The 19,746-nt window shown below is 39.0% G+C and overlaps 1 protein-coding gene and 2 long non-coding RNA genes across 4 annotated transcripts in view; 1 reads left to right on the top strand and 2 right to left on the bottom strand.

The window, feature by feature from the left end:
• The window catches only part of LOC131438075 (neogenin), a 306,153-nt gene that overhangs the window by 234,885 nt on the left and 51,522 nt on the right, over positions 1-19,746 (bottom strand). The gene's annotated exons all lie outside the window — the stretch shown is intronic.
• LOC131438078 (uncharacterized) lies at positions 2,807-5,332 on the bottom strand. The gene is made up of 4 exons (XR_009230881.1): positions 5,111-5,332; positions 4,264-4,534; positions 3,298-3,931; positions 2,807-3,238 (listed from the first exon to the last, which is right to left on the bottom strand). It is a non-coding gene; the product is annotated as an uncharacterized LOC131438078 (long non-coding RNA).
• LOC131438079 (uncharacterized) lies at positions 5,528-7,318 on the top strand. Its single transcript, XR_009230882.1, has 3 exons — positions 5,528-6,419; positions 6,552-6,633; positions 6,913-7,318. It is a non-coding gene; the product is annotated as an uncharacterized LOC131438079 (long non-coding RNA).

Genomic DNA, 19,746 nt, shown 5'->3' with positions numbered 1-19,746 from the left:
AACGTCAGTTACCATACAGCGTTTTGTAGAACAGCAACAAAGATTCAATGTACAAATGATGGAAATGCAGCATCAAATGCTGACTTTAATGTCAAGTCTGCGCATCCCACAACTGCCCTCACCATCATCTAACAACGCACAAAATACACAACAACAAACAACTAGAACCGATGGCCACCGAAGAATTTCTCCAGTAGCTAAATGGGACCTGCAAAAGTTTTCAGGAGAAAAACGCCACCCCAGTGTCAACGAGTTTATCGCTAGAGTCGAGATGTACGCGGAAGGGGACCAGCTTTCTGCAGCAGAATTGGCACAATCGGCCGTTCATCTTTTTGAAGGCACAGCATTACACTGGTACAGTGGCCTCTATAGACAACTTGCAGAAATAGACCCTTCACACCGATGGACAGAAATAAAGAACCAACTAAAAAAGGATTTTCTACCGGCAGACTATGATTTCCGCCTGAGATCCCAAATTGAGAATCGGTTGCAGGGGCCAGACGAGCCTTTCAGTGTATATATTGCATCAATGCAATTCCTTTTTGCACAACGAGCATCACCATATCAAGAATGCGAAAAACTTCATCTAATTAGACGTAATATGAGACCCTCCTATTTATCACAACTGACATTCGAAACAATAACAAGCATCGAAAATTTGAAAAACAAATGTAGGGAAATTGATACCACTGAAGCATTAGTAAAAAGACATAATAAAATGTTCCCGATCCCATACGCTGAACCTTCATTTCAGTACCGTAACAAAATACTGTTCGAAAAAAAACGAGTAGAGGAAATTGAAGTAATCGCTCCAGAAGAACCATGCACGGATGAGGATGAAGCTGTAGAAATAGTTGCAACCTCTTCCAAGCATACTACAACGGAAATCGATAACGAAAGGAAGAGAGTTCGCATGAAAAAAAGGGAGTGTTTCAATTGTGGGAGCGATAGTCATTTCTTCAAAAACTGTCCGGAGAAACGAGCGAAGGAATTCTGCACAAGGTGTGGTTGCCCTGATGTAAGAACATCAGAATGCCGTAAATGCCGTACACCTCTGGGAAACTAGAGTCGGGATTCGCGGTGAAGAGTCAACCCGAATCCTGTTCCCGAACATACCCGACTCTACAAAATAACACCCTGAATCAAACGTGTTACTGCTTGCAGATTTGGTCCGAAATCCCACAAAGTCAATTTCACACTTATTATGATCAAATTATAACAGAAGTCATCGACCTCAAAAACGATCCAAGATTTTTCGCTGACGTCATCCTTGGAAACAAGAAGACGTCCGGGCTAATTGACTCAGGAGCATCTTGTACGCTGCTAGGAAAGGATTACAAACAAATACTCGATCCATCAGCAAAAATTTTTCCTCTTCAGCGAAACGTCCGCACAGCAGACAACACATCTCATAAAATTCTTGGTTACACACTAGTTCAAGTAACATTCAAAAAAGAAACCCACATTTTACCAATCCTAATAGTACCCACAATCCCAAAAGCACTTATACTTGGCGTCGATTTCGTAAAAAGATTTAACCTAATGCCTGAACTAACAGTTTGTAATGTAGAAATCGATGAAAAAGTAAACTCTACTGAGCACGACCTAGACGACTTTCAGAAAAAAAGTCTCTTCAACGCCATCAAACTATTTAAGGTCGCCGACAGCAACACACTAGAACAAACGAATGTGGATCAACACACAATCGACACAGGTGAGGCCAAACCAATTAAACAAAGGCACCATCCAATTTCCCCCTACGTACAAAGGAAAGTGGACACCGAGCTGGATAGAATGCTGAAGTTAAAAGTGGTTGAACCATGCCACTCACCGTGGAATTCTCCAGTTGTCGCCGTTAAGAAGGACGAAGATAGAGTACGACTTTGCCTCGATAGCCGGAAGCTAAACAGCGTAACGATCCCAGATGCATACCCTCTAAATCACATTGGCCGCATCCTCGGTAGATTTACATCCACGAAATTCCTAAGCACGATCGATCTCCGCGATGCATTCTGGCAGATTAATTTAAATCCTACGTCAAGGCCAAAAACGGCTTTCTCTATTGCCGGGAGAGGTCAATTCCAATTCCGCGTTATGCCGTTTGGTCTCAATAATAGCGCTCAAACTTTAGTGAGAGTGATGGACCGGATCCTGGGACCAGACCTCGAACCGGAAGTATTTGTTTACCTCGATGACATTGTCATCGCTACAGACAATTTCGAGCGACATATCAAAATCTTGATAGAAGTCGCCAAACGTTTACGTAGAGCAAACTTCTCTATCAGTCTCCAAAAATCCGTATTCTGTAAAAAATCGATTCAGTTTCTCGGTTACATAGCCAGCGACAAAGGCCTTTCGGCCGATCCGGAGAAAACTAAATGCGTTCTTGAATACCCGGTTCCAAAATCTCACACAGAAGTTCGCCGTTTCATTGGTATGGTATCATGGTACGCAAGATTCATCAGCAACTTTTCAGAATATACCGCTCCCATCAACGACATCCTGAAGTTGAAAAAGTTTTGCTGGACACCAGAAGCAAACTCGGCATTTGAACAGTTGAAAGTGTTTTTAATTACTCCTCCGATCTTAGGAATTCCAGACTACACTAAACAATTCAGTATCCATTGCGATGCCTCTGACCGAGCAGTTGGAAGCGTGCTACTCCAAGGTGAAGGAGATAACTTAACAACAATTGCTTACTATAGTAAAAAGCTATCTACAACCGAACGGAAATATTCTTCAACTGAAAGAGAATGCTTGGCTGTGATATTATCAATCGATAAATTTCGTCCGTATATTGAAGGTAGTCGATTCAAAGTTGTCACCGATCATGCTTCTTTACTGTGGCTCTTAAACTTCAAACATTCCAACGGAAAATTGGCTCGGTGGGCAATGCGTTTATCTGAGCACAACTTTGAGCTACAACATCGGAAAGGAAAACTGCACGTTGTTCCTGATGCTTTATCCAGGGCTGTTGTGGAATCTCTCCAGACATGCACATTAGACACCGGTGACTCTTGGTATAAAGAAATGATCCAAAAGGTGACTGAAGAGCCATCAACGTACCCCAAGTTCAAAGTTCTGGACGGCAAACTCCTTAAACTCTGTAAGATCAAAGACGAATTCCAAGACTCGTCTGAACAGTGGAGAATTGTTGTACCACAGGAAAACATCCAGGATGTGATGAAAGAACACCACGATCTCCCTATTTCAGGCCACCTCGGAGTGCCGAAAACCACTGCAAGAATAAAAACTTTTTATTATTGGCAGCGTATGGATAAAGATATCAAGCATTACATTTCAAACTGCGAAGTGTGCAAAACCAGTAAGGACCTCAATCGGAAAACAGTTGCCCCTATGGTTAACCAAATAACAGCCACCAGGAAATGGGAAATAATCGCAGCGGATTTCAGTGGCCCGTATCCTCGAACCCGATCCGGAAATACCGTTATTTTTGTAGCGGTCGATATCCTGACGAAATTTTGTTTGATTTTTCCATTTCGACAAGCAGAGGCTTCCCGTATGGTGAAGACTCTAAAGAACGAAATCTTCCTCGTCTATGGTACACCTCGACGCATAGTTTCAGATAACGGAACTCAGTTTCTGAGTCACGAATATAAAAATCTCCTTGAAGAATATGGAGTCGAGTCCTTTCGAACGCCAAAATACCATGCTCAGGCAAACATGGCCGAACGGTATAACAGAGTCATCGGACAGACCATCAGAGCATACCTAGGTGAGGACCACACGAGGTGGGATGAGCTACTACCAGAGATTGGTTGTGCAATTCGATCGGCCATAAACGACTCAACTAAATACAGCCCATACTTCCTAAACTTCGGTACCGAAATGATCATGAACGGAAAACAGCATACCATCAGAGACACCGTCGATAACGCAAATAGGAAGACGCATATCGTTCAGCGGGACCCTGAAAACAAAATTATAGAGAATATTAGCAGAATGCCAAAAATTTTGGAGATAGTTAAAAGGAATTTACAGAAAGCGTTTGAACACCAAGCAAAGTATTACAATTTACGCTCATCAACACGAATTTACGATTTTACTCCGGGAGAAATAGTTTTCACAAAAAATTTTGTTCTATCAGATAAATTAAAGAAATTTAACGCAAAATTTGCGAAAAGAAAAATCAAAGCGATCGTAGTTCGGAAAGAAGGCCAACATAATTACATCCTTAAAGACATGCAAGGAAAAGACCTTGGTTTGGTCAATGCCAAGTATATTAATCGGTAAACAACTTACCTCTACACAGTCGGCTATGGCTTTCTTCAATAGAAGCACTAAGAGCGAGTCACCGTCGCAGACTCCTTTACATGAAAAGCATATCTTCCACTACGGGGCCCAAAAACACCATATTACGGTCACCGAACAAAAGTGTGAAGCGATACAGTCAAACAGCTATGGTTCCAGACGATAGGAAAGGACACTAAGAGGAAGCCTCGGCGACAACTTCCTTTCCAGTAATAATATCTTCCATCCTTCGACCAGCCAAGATGCAGGAACGGAGGCCGCCCTTTAGATTAAGCAATTAATACGAAATTATTAAAAGTTGAAACGAGTGAACAGGATTGAACAGCAACGAAAATAACGATTTCGGGAAAAAAAACCGTAAGTTTAACTGCAGTGCTGCTAGAAATTTATAACAGCACGAGCGTGGAAAATAATTCTATACAGATATACAGTTTCATACCCACACAGCAAATAAATACCAATATTTTTCATATTATACGTTCTCTAAAAAAAAAAATACCAGTGATGAAAAATTTAGCGATTATATGCCGAGCGGTCTCAAGGTCTTTAGCATAAAGATCCACAAGCTTCGAAATTTTTTACACTTAATAGGAAAATGCATGCAAACGGAATCTCAGGAATCGGATCTAGAATCACTGAGGGTCACACTAACATCTTGGAGATGTCTACTGTGACTAGAGCACTAGGTAAATCACTTTACATCCGATGATGGCAAAAAGTGATTACTCTAGCCGTTGAGTAATGCGATTCAGTACAGTTATAATCAACACATATCTTATCCATACCGGTAACTTAGAAACAAATCCCCGTAAAAATAACAAAGCATTTCTTTACTTACCTGATAATTTTCCTTTCCAACCGCGTGCAACACGTCTCCTTTGTCCGACGTTAGAGCGAAGAAAGGAAAAACGCAATAATTTTTATTCATTTCCGCACCCGAAACCAACCGAGGGATTCGCCACTAGGTAAAAACGAGTTAGATACAGTAAAGACGGAGCGCATTTTGAGATTGCGTTTCACTAGGGTACGAACACGAATAATTGACAGTAAATAATTTTGGAAATAGTGTAAGCACCGATATTCAAACGAATTGAAACGTTTTGCAAGTTTAGCGGGAAACAACAGAAAATATTATATATAGGGAAGGAAGAAATGATTTACCTCGCAGGAGACCGGAGTCAAATTTGATAATGATGGTCAGTACCAGGATAATATCCGTCAAACAGCGCTGAGTCACAGACGATGACGCCTTATGACCCCGAGTAATATCATTTCAAAACGACAGGAGATATTTATAGATTAATGGATTCCAATAAACATCAAGTCTAATTTGCAAACAAACAAAAAAATAATAACAATAATAACAATAACAAACAAAGTGCAGGAAAAAAACCTACTAATGAAAGGTGTTCTCAGTTTCTCGTTCTCGAGTAGCCAAGCCTAAATAAATTTCGTGGCACAAACGTACTAGTATAACAGAAAATTTTAAAAGACATCTTAGAAGCCGTTTCAAATTTTCTTTCCCCCGGCCGACGGCATCTGTAGCTGTTCTGAGTGAGTAGATCGATGAGTTTATCATTAGCTCAACTCTCGGTGCTGTCTGGTGCATTCAGGCACTTGAATCTCCTATCGGTGAATTCAACGAGGAGGTGACTGCCAGGCGAGGACAAGCCAAAACCGTAAACTCACGATCCTATTCCCATCCAACCGCTAATCCCAATCGATCTTATACATCCCTATCCCATCATCAGCTGCCGTTAGTGGTTTGAGTATCAGATTATACGATGACATAAACGTCAACCGCTGTCAGTTGACAGATCGATCGCGCGCGATACGGTTCAGGTAGATACAAGCCGCAATTGGGAATCTTCGGATCTTCTAGAGTGAACTGTGAGAGAGTGAACATCGAGAAAACGCATTCCGCGTCTAAAGTCCTTTCTTTATTCATTTAGTTTTCCGGAAGTGTTTTAATAGCAACGGAGGACGGTCGTAGACCGCCCGTTGATCGCGAAGTTCGTACCAGTTACTAAGAAGTATTAGTGAGGCGAAAATAGCGCATATTTTCGCAAAAGTGTCGGCCCTCAACCACGTGCTAAAAGCAGTATCCATCACGACGAGTCCTGTACCGACGAGAGCAGTCGGAGGAGGTGAGTCTGATACCTGTCATAACCCAAATCAGCGTCTTCACCCTAGGCGTGAAGAGTGTTTGGGTGCACCACGCCGTGCGTTTGTTGGGTGAACGTAGATTCACCGGTTTCTCTCCCTTACTTTGGTTGCAGACCCGCCCTAACCTCATAGCTCTACCGACACATCGAGCTGCGACTAACGGGAGAGGATCTACGGTCTAATCCGTGCACTAAGGTAAACCTCTATTGCCGAGAGAAAATTCAGTTACATCCCATTGCTTAACCATTATAAACACGTAAGCGTATGAGCAAATTGTTACTGTGAATTAATTTAAAATAACGAGAATTTAGTGTACATGAATTAATTTTGAGCATTTGGAACTTAGGGCAATTCCATTGTTTGATTCTAATATGTTCATAAATCGGTTTTGTTTGAAGACGTATCAAAAAACACACAGTTTAAAAATCGTTGTAAAATTTGTACTTCGTATCATGTTTGTAATTTACATTTCAGGCAGTTGAAGGGACCGATATTTTAGCCAAACATGATGCTATTAAGGGTGAAATTTAGGAACGACCGATTGCTTTCAACGAATTTTATAGCGCGTATCGCCAAAGAACACTTGACAGCTGGTAAGCTTCTTGAGATAGAGATGATCTAGGTCGGTGGATGCACTCAATTATTACAAAAATATCGACAAAGGCATGGTTCAGGAGACTGGATGTGAGTAGGGATTTCATTCGTGTGATGTCCAGACTCATGTCCAATCACTACACGTTAGACGCACATCTCCTTCAAACTGGACTTTCCTAGACTAATTATTGTGTTTGTGGCGAGCGTTATCGCGATACTGATACAAACCAAACTCGAAATAGTTTATAAAATCATCAACAGAATAAATAAAAATATCAGCTTATTTTATATTTTATAGCAGTTAATCGTTTGGTTCAAATAATATGATATTTAAAATATAAGAGGAATATGATTTATTAAATTCAAACCGTTGTTATTATATTAGAATTATATTAGGATAAGAATTCTATGGAAAAGTGATGCTATGGCGAAGAAAAACTTTTGTAAATTACCTTAAGAAATAAACGTATTTATGGAAAAAAAAGTTTATAATTTCAAAAACTGTGCTGCTGTTTTACTGGTGATAGAACAGCATTCAGTATTCATTAAATGTTTACAATATTGATGGGGACTAAGATTTAACTAGTTTACTTGAAAACAAGTTATTTTCATGTAAAGCTTGCTTCAAATAGAATTGGAACAAAGACAATTGCCTGTATTTCAGTTATTTATTATTGAATTCAAGATTTTTTTTATACAAATGTAGCGTTTTCTTCATACTTTTAAGAAAAAATACGAATAAAATTATTCCTCACGGTTTCGAAGGAATTCTCGAGTTTTTCCTGTAACACGGCTCATTAGGCGGCGCACACCTTCTTCGTCCATCGTCCATCGCTATCTTATTCCACCAGGTCGTCATCTGCCAAGTAAAATTTTTGACCGTTGCCAAGTAAAATTTTTGACCTTGGATTTACCCGAAGTCAGCCTTGACATAGGTTTCATCGTCCATCAGAAGACACCCGTCGAACTTGGTCAGCACCTGGTCATATAGTTTCCGAGCACGAATTTTGACCACACTATTCTGTTTTATGATACGATTTGGCTGTTTGTTGGCTCGATACGACTTAATTTCTTCCCGGAGTCGAGTTCTCCTCACGGTACTATTGGCTGCACCGAATTTTCTGGTCAAATCACGGTCCGACAGATTAGGATTCCTCTTAATCGTCTTCAAAATCTTACCACGCAGTTTCCGGTCGACTGTTCCACTCCGACGATTGGCTTGAGGCTTCCGAATTGTCATAAATGTTTCCTTATACTGTTTGATAACGCGCCATACGGTATTTCTGGGCAATTTCAGCTGTTTAGCTAGCTTAGATGCAGACTACAATGGATTTTCCAAATAACTGTGCACAATTTTTTCCCTTCTTTCGGCTTCCATGTTGATTGTTTACAAAGTACAATCGATTTGCGGAATGCCAAAAATCATACGTGAAGCTGACAAAATTCCCGACACGTGGGTGGCAAGAGCCCGTCCACCAGGAGCCCCACAATGTGAGCAAAAGTTTGCTCCAATTCTAAATGAAGCAAACTTTAATGGAAAGATACGTTATTTCAACATTGCATTGTAACGTAACCACAGTTTATTTTCAAACCGATCTCCAATATGTTCCCAAGGAAAGTTGTTAACTTCATTAGTTACTAAGCGTCAAAGCATATGCTTCGGTGTATCTACCAGCAAATGTTTGCGGTATTTTCCGATAACTGAGTGAAAATTTAAAAAATATCTAATTCGGCTTCGCCACATCGTTTTGTTCGTGTGCTGTCCGACCTCGGTTCCACTCGTTCTTTCGACTTATTCGGTGAAACGACTTTCGGCGAAATGGAATTCGAAAAAAACGACTTTCGGCGAAATGACTTTCACACAACTACAGTGGGTATTGGAAAAAAAAGTTTCTCACGCATAGCGCTGGCAGTGTCTCTGTATGCCATTGATGTGCGCATGCATTATCTTCGCCCATACTTTAAAATTTGCTCTATTCAAAAATAGATGGTGCTGTACGGTAAGGAACTTTTTAAATGATATATTTAATGCATTATGTGCATTGTCTTTAGTATTTAGAAATCCGACCAAAAACGATTTTCATCTTAGACATTCGTTACGTTAAGTAATTTTTCAGAATTATCTGAAGAAAAAAAATTCTCCGACCACCGATGACCCATCTAGGGGGCGAAGCGGGACACGTCAAAAATTGATGGTTAAAATATGATTTTTGTTTTTTGTCCCGAATACAACTATGAACAAATGTGGTCAGATTTAAAATTTTCTATGACAAAGTTACAAAAAATCGGCCATCCGATCGAGCTTCACATTTTCTTTGTAACGTGAGTAGTAAGTAATAAAATATTTTAGGATACAAAAACAACGAATTGCATCAGTTTTCAGGATGGACCTGAGGGATTTTTCTCAAACGCGTTTACTGTTTGAATGAAATACAATGCCTTAGTATCAGACTTCTTATACATTGTTATTTAACAAATTTCACAAACTTTTCCGAATCCTCCTACATAAAACGATTAATGTTTGCTTCGCCATCGTTTTCAATTAATTTCTCATAACTCTAATTGCACTACAGCCTGGACTAGCAATGATTTATCCTCAGCCACTCATAGAGCAATTTATCTTCCTCAATCCCCGGCTCAATTCACCAGTTTTTATTCAATCCCAGAAGCTTTCCGCCCTGTCTCCCCATCCCGTTGAAAGGTCAGTTCTAACTCGAATGAGAGTTCTGAATGACGACTGATTAATTTATTGCCGTATCTATTTCAACACCGAAGTCGCTTCCCCTTTTCCGGTGTTCCAGCAGCAGATCGCGTCTTACGCCATACAGCTGTGTTGCTCCTTCAAGATAGGCCGTAAATTTATATTTATAGAAAATTTAAATTTATTCATTCCTTCGCCCTACCTCAAACGTCTGGAACGGCTAACGGCCCATACTCTAATGTGGTTTATTTGTCGAAAGTACCCCCTCTCCGTCTTTTTCTTTCTGCTCCTGCACCTCAAATACTATGGGAAATGAAAAGCGTTCTTGAAACATTTATCATTTCCAACACTCAGAGCACGTGCGTATTCGTGCAGTAACAGAAAGAGGAGAGGAAAACATTGTGCTGATACGGCCGGTACCGGAAAATGCTGACTACTAACGGTTCTGGTGAAACTCAGGATAACACTTGTGGCAACCGAGCACCAAGCCACCTGAAAATCCGTCCGTACGCCATATAACTTTTTGGTCGAACAAGGAAAAATCTTTAGCATTCTTAGCAAAAATTTACATAATGAAAAGTTATTGTGTCGTATGCTACAGTCTCATTCAGACTTTTTGGGACGCTTTTCACTTTGGCGTTTTCGTCGGTTGTTACCAAAACATAAATAGCCATGCCACATTTGAGTTCTAATTTTCAGAAAAGCAACGAATTTAAACACCCGGCGAGTCATGGGATAGATTCATGCATTTTCATACCGCGAAAAACGGAAAAGCATTTTCCGAACGATCTAATTAACCAGTGTAAAAGTGTGAGAAGCACAGACGTTTGAAACTACCGTCCACAATCACGCCATGCTAAGCCTAATTGTTTTGACGATTTTTGGGATCTGAAGTTTTTTTTGTTGGAAATGGTATTTCAGATTTTGCATGCGAGAAACAAAAAGAGTAAAATATGAAATCCAAATAACTTGTTTGTGATACTAGTCAGGTGCCGTAGATATACAGTGAATACAAGCAATGTTATTCGAACCTTAAGGGGCACTTTTGAAAAATCATTTATTTTGTTCTTTGTATTTTCTCATAGTAAAACATTTCTAGAATATTCTGTGAAAATTTCAAGCCTATCGGAATAAAACTCTGGAAGTTATCTTATCTCATACTGCGAAGAGGCAATAGTTCGGCGTACAGGCCCAAGATTTCTGCTTCGATTGACTCAAAAACTTGACAAAACATTCTTGAAATGTTTTATCATAGCAGATTACAAAAGAAACAGTATGATTTTTTGAAAATGCGGGCTCCCTAGAGTAATAAATTGTTTCCTTCGATTTTATAGACAAACGCGTTTTTCTCGTAAACAGGTTACTGCACCATTTTTTTTAAATTTTGCACACACTTTCTACATGCAAAATACCAGACCCCAACGTTTTCCTTTTCGTTGTTTGTTACTTTGGGAAGGTTTCACAGCTACAAAATGGCGGATTTTTTCATGAAAAATCTTAGTTTTAACTTTAAACAACCACCAAAAAAATTAAAATTATTTTTAAAAAATCAAACAAAAACGTTGAAGTCTAGAAAAACATCTATCTATGCTGCTTTGATTTGTTATTATTATTATTATTAATATCATTTATTCTACCCCGGCTTTAACCTTTTGGTCGTTCACCGGGGCTTTGATTTGTTGTCTTCTTATTAGTCGGCGCTTTTTTTGCGAAAAATTTTGCGTCGATATGTGACAATGGATGAAACATGGATTCATCACTTCACTCCAGAATTAAAACGATCGTCATTTGAGTGGATAGCAAGTTGTGAACCTCGTCCAAACGTATTTTGGAATGTGCGTGGTGTAATTTTCATCGACTATCTTAAGAAAGGAAATAACATTAACAGTGAATATCATATAACGTTGTTGCAGCGTTTGAAGGCCGAAATTGCAAAGAAATGACCGCGTATGGATTTTTTTTTGTTTTATCAAAACAACGCGCTGTGTCACAAAACATTCAAAGCAATGGCAAAAATACATGAATTGAACTTTGAATCGCTCCCACATCCACCGTATTCGTCAGATTTGACTCCCAGCGACTACTAGCTCGCACGAATAAAGAGGTTATCGCTGAATCTGAGGTCTATTTGGAGGCAAAAGATAAATCGTACTAAAATAGTGGTACTGAAACGTATTGAGCGGCGCTGGAGCTACTGCGTTGCTCTTGATGGAGATTACGTTGATGAATAAAGTTAATTTAGAACCAAAAATATCGTGTTCTCTTCATTAGGCCCGGAACTTTTCAGCCCATGTGTTAACGTGTGATTCAATTGCAATATTTCTCTAAAACAGAATATTATTACATTCGATGCTCAGTACGTCTAAATTTTTTTTCCCATCGATTGGGAATCACATCGAGAGAAGAAAGAAGTATTTATATAGAGGTTTCAATCTTATTGTCATCCACCTCTTCGGGCTAGAAAAACATTCTGGCCCTATGTGCGGGGTTGGGAATCGAGCCCAGGTTGGCTGCGTGAAAGGCATCGACTTACCCATCACGCTATACCCATTTCCTAATCACATCGATTTTACAATTCCTTTTTTGCTGTGCATGAAGAACATCTTTGAAGTTCGTATGGAAATTTTATTTTAAAAACAAGTAAGGTTCTGAATTAGATGTATCTTAATGAAGCGTTAGCACAAAAGAGGATATGATAGTGTCTTCTATATAATTTGTACAATTTCAGGCTTAAAATTGAAGATCTCTGAATCTGAAAATGACCAAACCTAGGTAAAAGTATTCAACAGTATTCAAGTGAATTCAACAATACTCACTCGAACAGCTTTTGCAATAAAAGTTGTCCATCCCCATTTCGTCAAACAGGGATCCACATGAAATAGTCAGATTTTACAGACGCTGAATAGAAGACAGTTCTTTTTGTATGTCGTATTTCCTGTCTAGCAATACGAGCAAGACCTTTCATCATTTTTTTTCTTTTAATTCTTTTATTTCCCCCAACCTATTATTTATATATTCAACATCGTAGAAGATTAGGCTTGGTGAGAAATGAGATCCATACATCAGAAAAAGATTTCATGTCTTTGGTACTTCCCTCTAACACATGGATCAATAAGTCCCAAGACTAAAGCAGAGATGGCGCTCGTAGTAAACCAGTAACCACGTCTTTCTAGAGTACTAACCTTTGCTTGAAACGGGTCAAAATTTTAAGTCGATCCGACCAGAAACAGCTGAGTTATCGAGGTTGGAGTAAAGTCGTTTTGTAGTTTGTTTAAAAAATGGAAAAAAAACGAGTTTTTGTGTTTTGATAAAACTTTGTTTTTTAATGGGTATAAACACCGTGCAAGCGAAACAATGGATTGAAAAATGTTATCCGGACTCTTGTCCATGAAAAGCAACGATTTGTCGGTGGTTCGCCGAGTTTAAAAGGTGATTATGTTGATGAATAAAAAAAAATTTTGCAAAAAAATTTTGTTTCCATTGTTAGTCTCTTTTGGTTCTAGAGGCTTAGTGTAAAGGTATTGTTGCGTTGCGAACGTGATTTTTGAATGAATATATTAAGATGGAAACTATTTGTTAGTATTTCCATTGAGAAATCAACTGTCCATCTGTGCCACACGCAAACAACAAATTATTTTTTATCGGTGCAATTAGATGCGCTCAACGCGGAATTCTCCACAAAAGGAAAGTTGTTTGACAATTCCTGCAGTATAACTAAAGTCTGAGTTTGGCAACATCGTCCTTACCTCCTTCAAATGCGTCATTGCATCCCGGATCAGTTGGTACGAAAATATCATGTTCTGTTTTTATTTGTTCTATTCTTTCACTCACTTGCGTAGCAGTCTGATTGTGGCATTCATTTAAACGATTTATTTCTTGGTACTCACAATGGAACAGAAATTAAGAAGCGAGAGACATGAAAAAGCGCACCGCGCCAGTGCAATCTAATGCCGCGTGTTTTTTTTTGTTTTCTTCATCCTGCTATACATATCCTTTTCGAGCATATCGGGACGCTATTGTGTGACAGATCTTTGAGATGACATCCGCCTCGCAAGAACAATCCGCATCGGGAAGGGGGGCATTTGAACAATGAAGGTGGGATGTCTAGTGGCCGGGCGAACCGCAAACAGAGACAGAGCTTAGCACATTCAGGAAAGAAATTTGTCAACAATTCTGAAAACGAATGGAATGAAAAGCTGAAATGCCGCGGATGGTTTGTTGCGAAAGCGTAGATCCTGGGCAGGAGGAGGAAAATTGAAAAAAACAAATGCTAGGATGAGTGTTTGATGATGACAGTGAAGGGGTTATAGAATGGTGCTTGTTGAATAGTTTCCGCCTGGACCTTCTGGCTTACGAGTAGAGGGTCTATTTGTATTGTTCTGCAACGTGTATGTGACAAAAGAAGGTGATTTCAACTAACCTGGCCGGATGGTTCGAGTTTCTATTGCATGGTACACGGCATTTTAATTTTGAATAGAACTTCGGTGTGAAATGGGAAATTATACTTCAGAACTTAATTTAATGGAATTTTTTAATGGCAGAATTTCACATTAAGATGAATTCTTCTATTTTATAATTTGTTTACTGGACCAATGAAACTCGGTTATGAGTAAACTATGTCAAAATAGAATATGTAGTTCTGAAGCAAAATTAGTTTTTTTTTATTTCGATTTAAACTTACTCTGTATCTGTATCTGTATTACGGATTGTCTGTATCCCTCACCATGGGTAAGCTCTTTGAAATAGGACAAAAGGTTTTGAATCCCGATGCGTTCTAATCAAATCTTATTTTGTTTGCACTAATGATCATTTTGGGGAGAGTTTTTAGATGAATTGTTGCGTTAAACTCGAGCTAGTTACCATATGCATCGAATGTTAGTAATGTAATTGCATGAAAAATGCGTAAAAATCGCATAGTAACTTCAACATCGCGTCCATATAAAAGAATTTCAATTGCATATTAACACTGCAGCTACATGCCTTGAGCCAATGAGCTCTGGTTAGCTAGCATCATAGTTAGCTTGATGTCATTATATCGCTACAGTTTTTGTTGTAAATATTTATTTAGTGGTATGGAACGTTAGAATAGAACAAATATAATGTTATTATATTTCATCTTAACCGAAAAGATCACAGCAAGAAAAAAATAAACGTGTCCGAGAAATAGAAGGTAGTTTGATTTTCGACTATTACTAACTATTTCCGATACTTTCCGAACCGGAAACCGATACAACTGGAATGAGTTTTTTTGGCCAGCAGCTAACAAGATCGGCAAACTATATGATTTTACTAATTATTAACTGATTACATTACACTTTGAATTTCTTTTCACTAACCATCCAGTAATCAGATTACCGGAAGTAAGAGTACAACAAAATTCAGGATTTTTCTATGGGTTCCAAACAAGGATGGCTTTCATCGTATCAAAGAACGCTCACTAGGAACTCTTAGCACGATTCAATCAGTGCCATCGAAGAGAGACGGATATCATCGCAGCAACAAAAAACCGGAATGGTTCATTTAACATAGAATAGACACTAGTGCGAGAGCGATTTTCTCTCGATGGCCTGTCTGAGAATCAAAGGTGAGCTCGCTGCTGTGGGAATTCTTCTGAATCAACAAACGATCGCTTATTCTCGTTTCGCGATCCGATTCTGTATGGGCAGTGGATAATTGCGATAGAATCATTTTACTATTGCCGCTTATTCTAACTAACAGATCGGCTGAAAAGTTCGTATCGTTTCTATGAGAGGGCGCCACTAGAATTAAATCCATACCATTTTCGTGTGTTGATGAAACACTACTTTTTGATGAAATATGTGCCGCCGATACCAAAAAATGGCTTGATGAGTGTTATCCAGACTCTGCACCGGGCGAAGCAAAAATTCGTAAGTGGTTTGCAAAATTTCGTACTGGTCATATGAGCACCGAAGACGATGAACGCAGTGGACGTCCAAAAGAGGCTGTTACCGATGAAAACGTGAAAAAAATCCACAAAATAATTTTCAATGACCGTAAAGTGAAGTTGATCGAGATAGCTGACACCCTAAAGATATCAAAGGAACGTGTTGAACATATTATTCACGAATATTTGGATATGAGAAAGCTTTGTGCAAAATGGGTGCCGCGTGAGCTCACAATCGATCAAAAACAACAACGAATTGATGATTCTGAGCAGTGTTTGGAGCTGTTATATCGAAATAAAACCGATTTTTTCGTCGATATATAACAATAGACGAAACATGGCTCCATCACTTCACTCCGGAGTGTTTGTGGTTTTTGCTTACCCGAACTATTAACTTTTAACAAAATGAATACCACGACAAACCCAGGAAACCAATCGGTGTCGAAAACTACTGCTTCAGTACTGTAAAACAAGCTTGCGAAGTGCGCTCGCGTTCGATTTTTTGTTCCGGAGTTGGCATGTGCAGTAAGGGTATATCTATCATCAGCAGATTCTCCCACCCAAATATGGCGTGTATGCTCAGTACTAATCCATGTGGCTTCAGATAACTCGCGTTCCTTTATTTTTTTGTCCAGCTAAACCCTTTTTATGTATTGGAGGGTATGCCACTGCTAACTTAATCTACTGTGGAGTTTCAGGCACCCCGAAATTAGTCGAAATCAAAACTTCACGGTGTAAGCTGAAATTTTTTCTGTCCCACGGACTGACAATAAATTTCATCCAAATCTGATTGCCGGTAGCGGACTTACCACTTGTTAAATTCCGTCAGTTTAAAAGTTTTCATAATATCCACGAAAAAAATAAGGTTAAGTTTAAAATTATGAAAACGTGCCTCACCCGACCCAAAAGAACGTAAGAATTCTTTAGAACATGTCTGATAACTATTCAAAGTATTTGATCCAGTATACTGCAACTAACAAGCAAAAGACTCTGAAAACGCTGGACGGATTTTCGAGAAAGATTCAAATGAAAGTGTCTTATTGTCTCATAAGCTGATATCCAATTTTATCCGCGTCCAGATTCTAGTTCCAGATTTGAATTGTGAAAAGTTTCGAAAATTCTGATCTGTCATATAAGTGTCGACGTTAAAAAAGTTGAAAGTGTCAGTTCGAGTAGGTTGGCATGATGCCATTGCAGATTAGAAAATCTCGTACCTTCTATGCATCTTCAGTTGAATGACGGTAAGAAATTCTCAGTTCAGCTCAAAATCCGGATCATAGATTATTTCTATTATATGTAGATGCAACAATAAAGCGATTTATTTGAGTCTAAACTTGGTCAAATTTGTGTAGCCATCTTTGAGGAATCGATGAGAGTACTTTTTGAACCACCACATTCGGTGCTTCCGGGACCGGAAACTGGGGGTTTGGTGCTAACAACGATTGCATAAAAAACTTCCAGTACAAATGAAGAAAATATTAAACCTATATAAATAGAAAATAAAAGTAGTTCAAGTTTAGGCTTGTTAAAATATACGATCAATATCGAATGAAATGTCCCGGGCCTCTGACAGAAAAGACGTTAATCGTTTCGAACCGTGTATATTTTTGTTGAGAGCAAGTCTCTAGATAGCCCAACACCAACAATTCCACTAGTGTTTGAATAACAGCAGATCGTGTCAGACGAGTTCTAGTGTTCAACAAACTATGGAAAAAAGATGCACCAGCGCATTCATACTTAAAAGTACCTGTGAAATTGAATGATTTACGGTACGGATTGGTCTACCATCCCCCGTATTCTACAGACCTGGCTCCCAGCGACTATTGACTATTTTCAAACCTGAAAAGGTTTCTCTAGGCAAAGCAATTTTCGACGAATGCTGAGGTCATTTTTTCTATTTTCAAAGGACATCGAAATGTTGGAGGACCGATGGGTCAAATGTATCGCTCTAGATGGAGATTATACTGAAAAAATAAAAAAGTGTTCACGGTAAAAAATCGACATTTTCTTAGTTAGGCCCGGGACTTCTCATTCCATGTAGTATGCATTAGTTGCTGCAATTAAAGAAGACAACTGAATAAAAACTGCATTTCCAAAGGATCCCGAGTTTGCAATGATAATGCTTGCATTCTCTCCTATCACCACTTTCATTCTGCCATTATCGTATGTTGTACTTCTTATAAGCATGCCATTCTCGTAACTATCACTAGTTATTAAATAGGATACAGCATGACCCACATATTCCAATTATATAAACAACCGCTTTGAACAACCATGTTTCATCCCAGTTGCAGAATCGATTTCTCTTCCTATGGCCTACACCTCCAGAGGGGTTGAACAGAAAATCGAGAACCGATCTTGACCCGCCGACGGGTGGACTGTTTCCCGTTGTTCCGAACCGAATCGGGAGTAGGTTGTATTGTCCTCCCATTGCACGGTTCGTAATGTGCATGCATTATTGTACGCCACCACCGCGGCATGGTGGCACATAAAAACAGGGAAAATAAGCTAAAAACAGCATCAACTATCTACTGGTAGCTCGGTTCTCACTAGAAAGATAGCCTTCGTAGTTAGATATCAAGAAAAGAATCGAAAGTCGTGCAAGCCTTCGGGATATGGGACAATTAATGGTAGATATCAGGCTGAGCAAGCTATTGTTGTCGGTATATTAAAACTAATAGTTCTGCTGGGAGAGTTTTTATCGAAATCTGTCGTAGGTTAATGTAAATTGATGATTCGAGCTGAGACGGTCTTATTTCCACAGTACAGCACAGTTTATTGTTGTTGGTTGCTCGCGGAGTTGTCACTAACCTGCAAAAAAAGAGAAAACGGAAATTAGTTTTTTTTCGGGGTCGTTAGCAAATAAAAAGATAAGCACAGGTTTCTCTTTAGTTATATTTGTCCGAAGAAGATTTTTATTTTTGCATGCAAAATGACCTGATAATGGTTTACGTTAGGGGAATTTCGTCTAACTTATTTCGGTTTATTCACAAAGAGGCGGAAACTAATAAAACCCATTACGTTGTGTGAATGATATCAGCCGAAAAGTCTTTCCGGCCTAGTTCAACTCATCGTGCAAGAAATGACCAAACAAAGCAAATAAAATCATCTAGTCGCACGATAACCACCTCAGGCAGGCTTGGGATGAATTCGAGGTCGGACTGTTGAACCTTTCCGAACCGACAACAAACGAACCAACAAGGAAACCACCAGGAACCGTTTCCTTCTTTCTTTCACGACGGTCATCATTTTTAATGTGATCATTCCCAAACATTCGGTTTCAGCGGAGGGAGAGTTTGCGGATCAGTTGGCTCTCTGTACTATCTATTGTTTTGGTTAGTAGACCTGAGTCTGGGGAATAATTTGCATGATAATTTGAATGCTAATTGAAATCTTGCGGCATAATTGGCCGTACGCCTTTCGATATGGATTTTTCGAATGTTCAGTAGACAAAAATTCAACAAGAGTATATCTAAGACGTTTCGTCTTCGACTCGTCAGAGCAGAGCAGTTCAAATTGAACTGCTTACTGCGAAAACTTAAACAGTACAATTTGAACCGCTAAGCAGACGTAAAGTTAACACTATTAGCGAAACACTTTTATATATTGCGCCGAAGCGCAATGTCTTTTCTGTTGGTTTGGCTTGAAGGGCCCAAAACACAAAAACGGGTTTTCAGCCAAACCCCTAAATAACCTATTTCATATGAGTTTTCCGTTACTGCTTGTACAACTTATCCAAAACCTAGAGAGAGATATGGTCCATATTGGTATATCTAATTGGTTGTGCAAGATGTTTATATGGTCAACTACTTCATATACGATTTTCTCTTCACAAACATTGCTACTATGTGTCATCAAAAAGTGAATTAATTAAGTGCTCACATGTTCTTGCCTCATGCCTTCCCGTATATCTAAGATGGCATTCGGTCAGTTTAATGTGGTTTGAAATTAGATTTAGGTTATGCAGTCTTTTTATCAACTTCTAGATTTTTTTTTCATAAACACCGTCTGTAACATTTTTTACATTGTTCAACGACAAGTATTTTTCTTCTTCTATGATACAATAAAATACGCTTTGTGAGTAAGAGTAATATTTGGGTAAAAATAA

This window comes from Malaya genurostris, chromosome 3 (genome assembly GCF_030247185.1).
Source record: "Malaya genurostris strain Urasoe2022 chromosome 3, Malgen_1.1, whole genome shotgun sequence".
Classification (NCBI taxonomy): domain Eukaryota; kingdom Metazoa; phylum Arthropoda; class Insecta; order Diptera; family Culicidae; genus Malaya; species Malaya genurostris.
The sequence above is the reverse complement of the archived record's forward strand: the minus strand, read 5'-3'. Positions and strand labels throughout refer to the sequence as shown.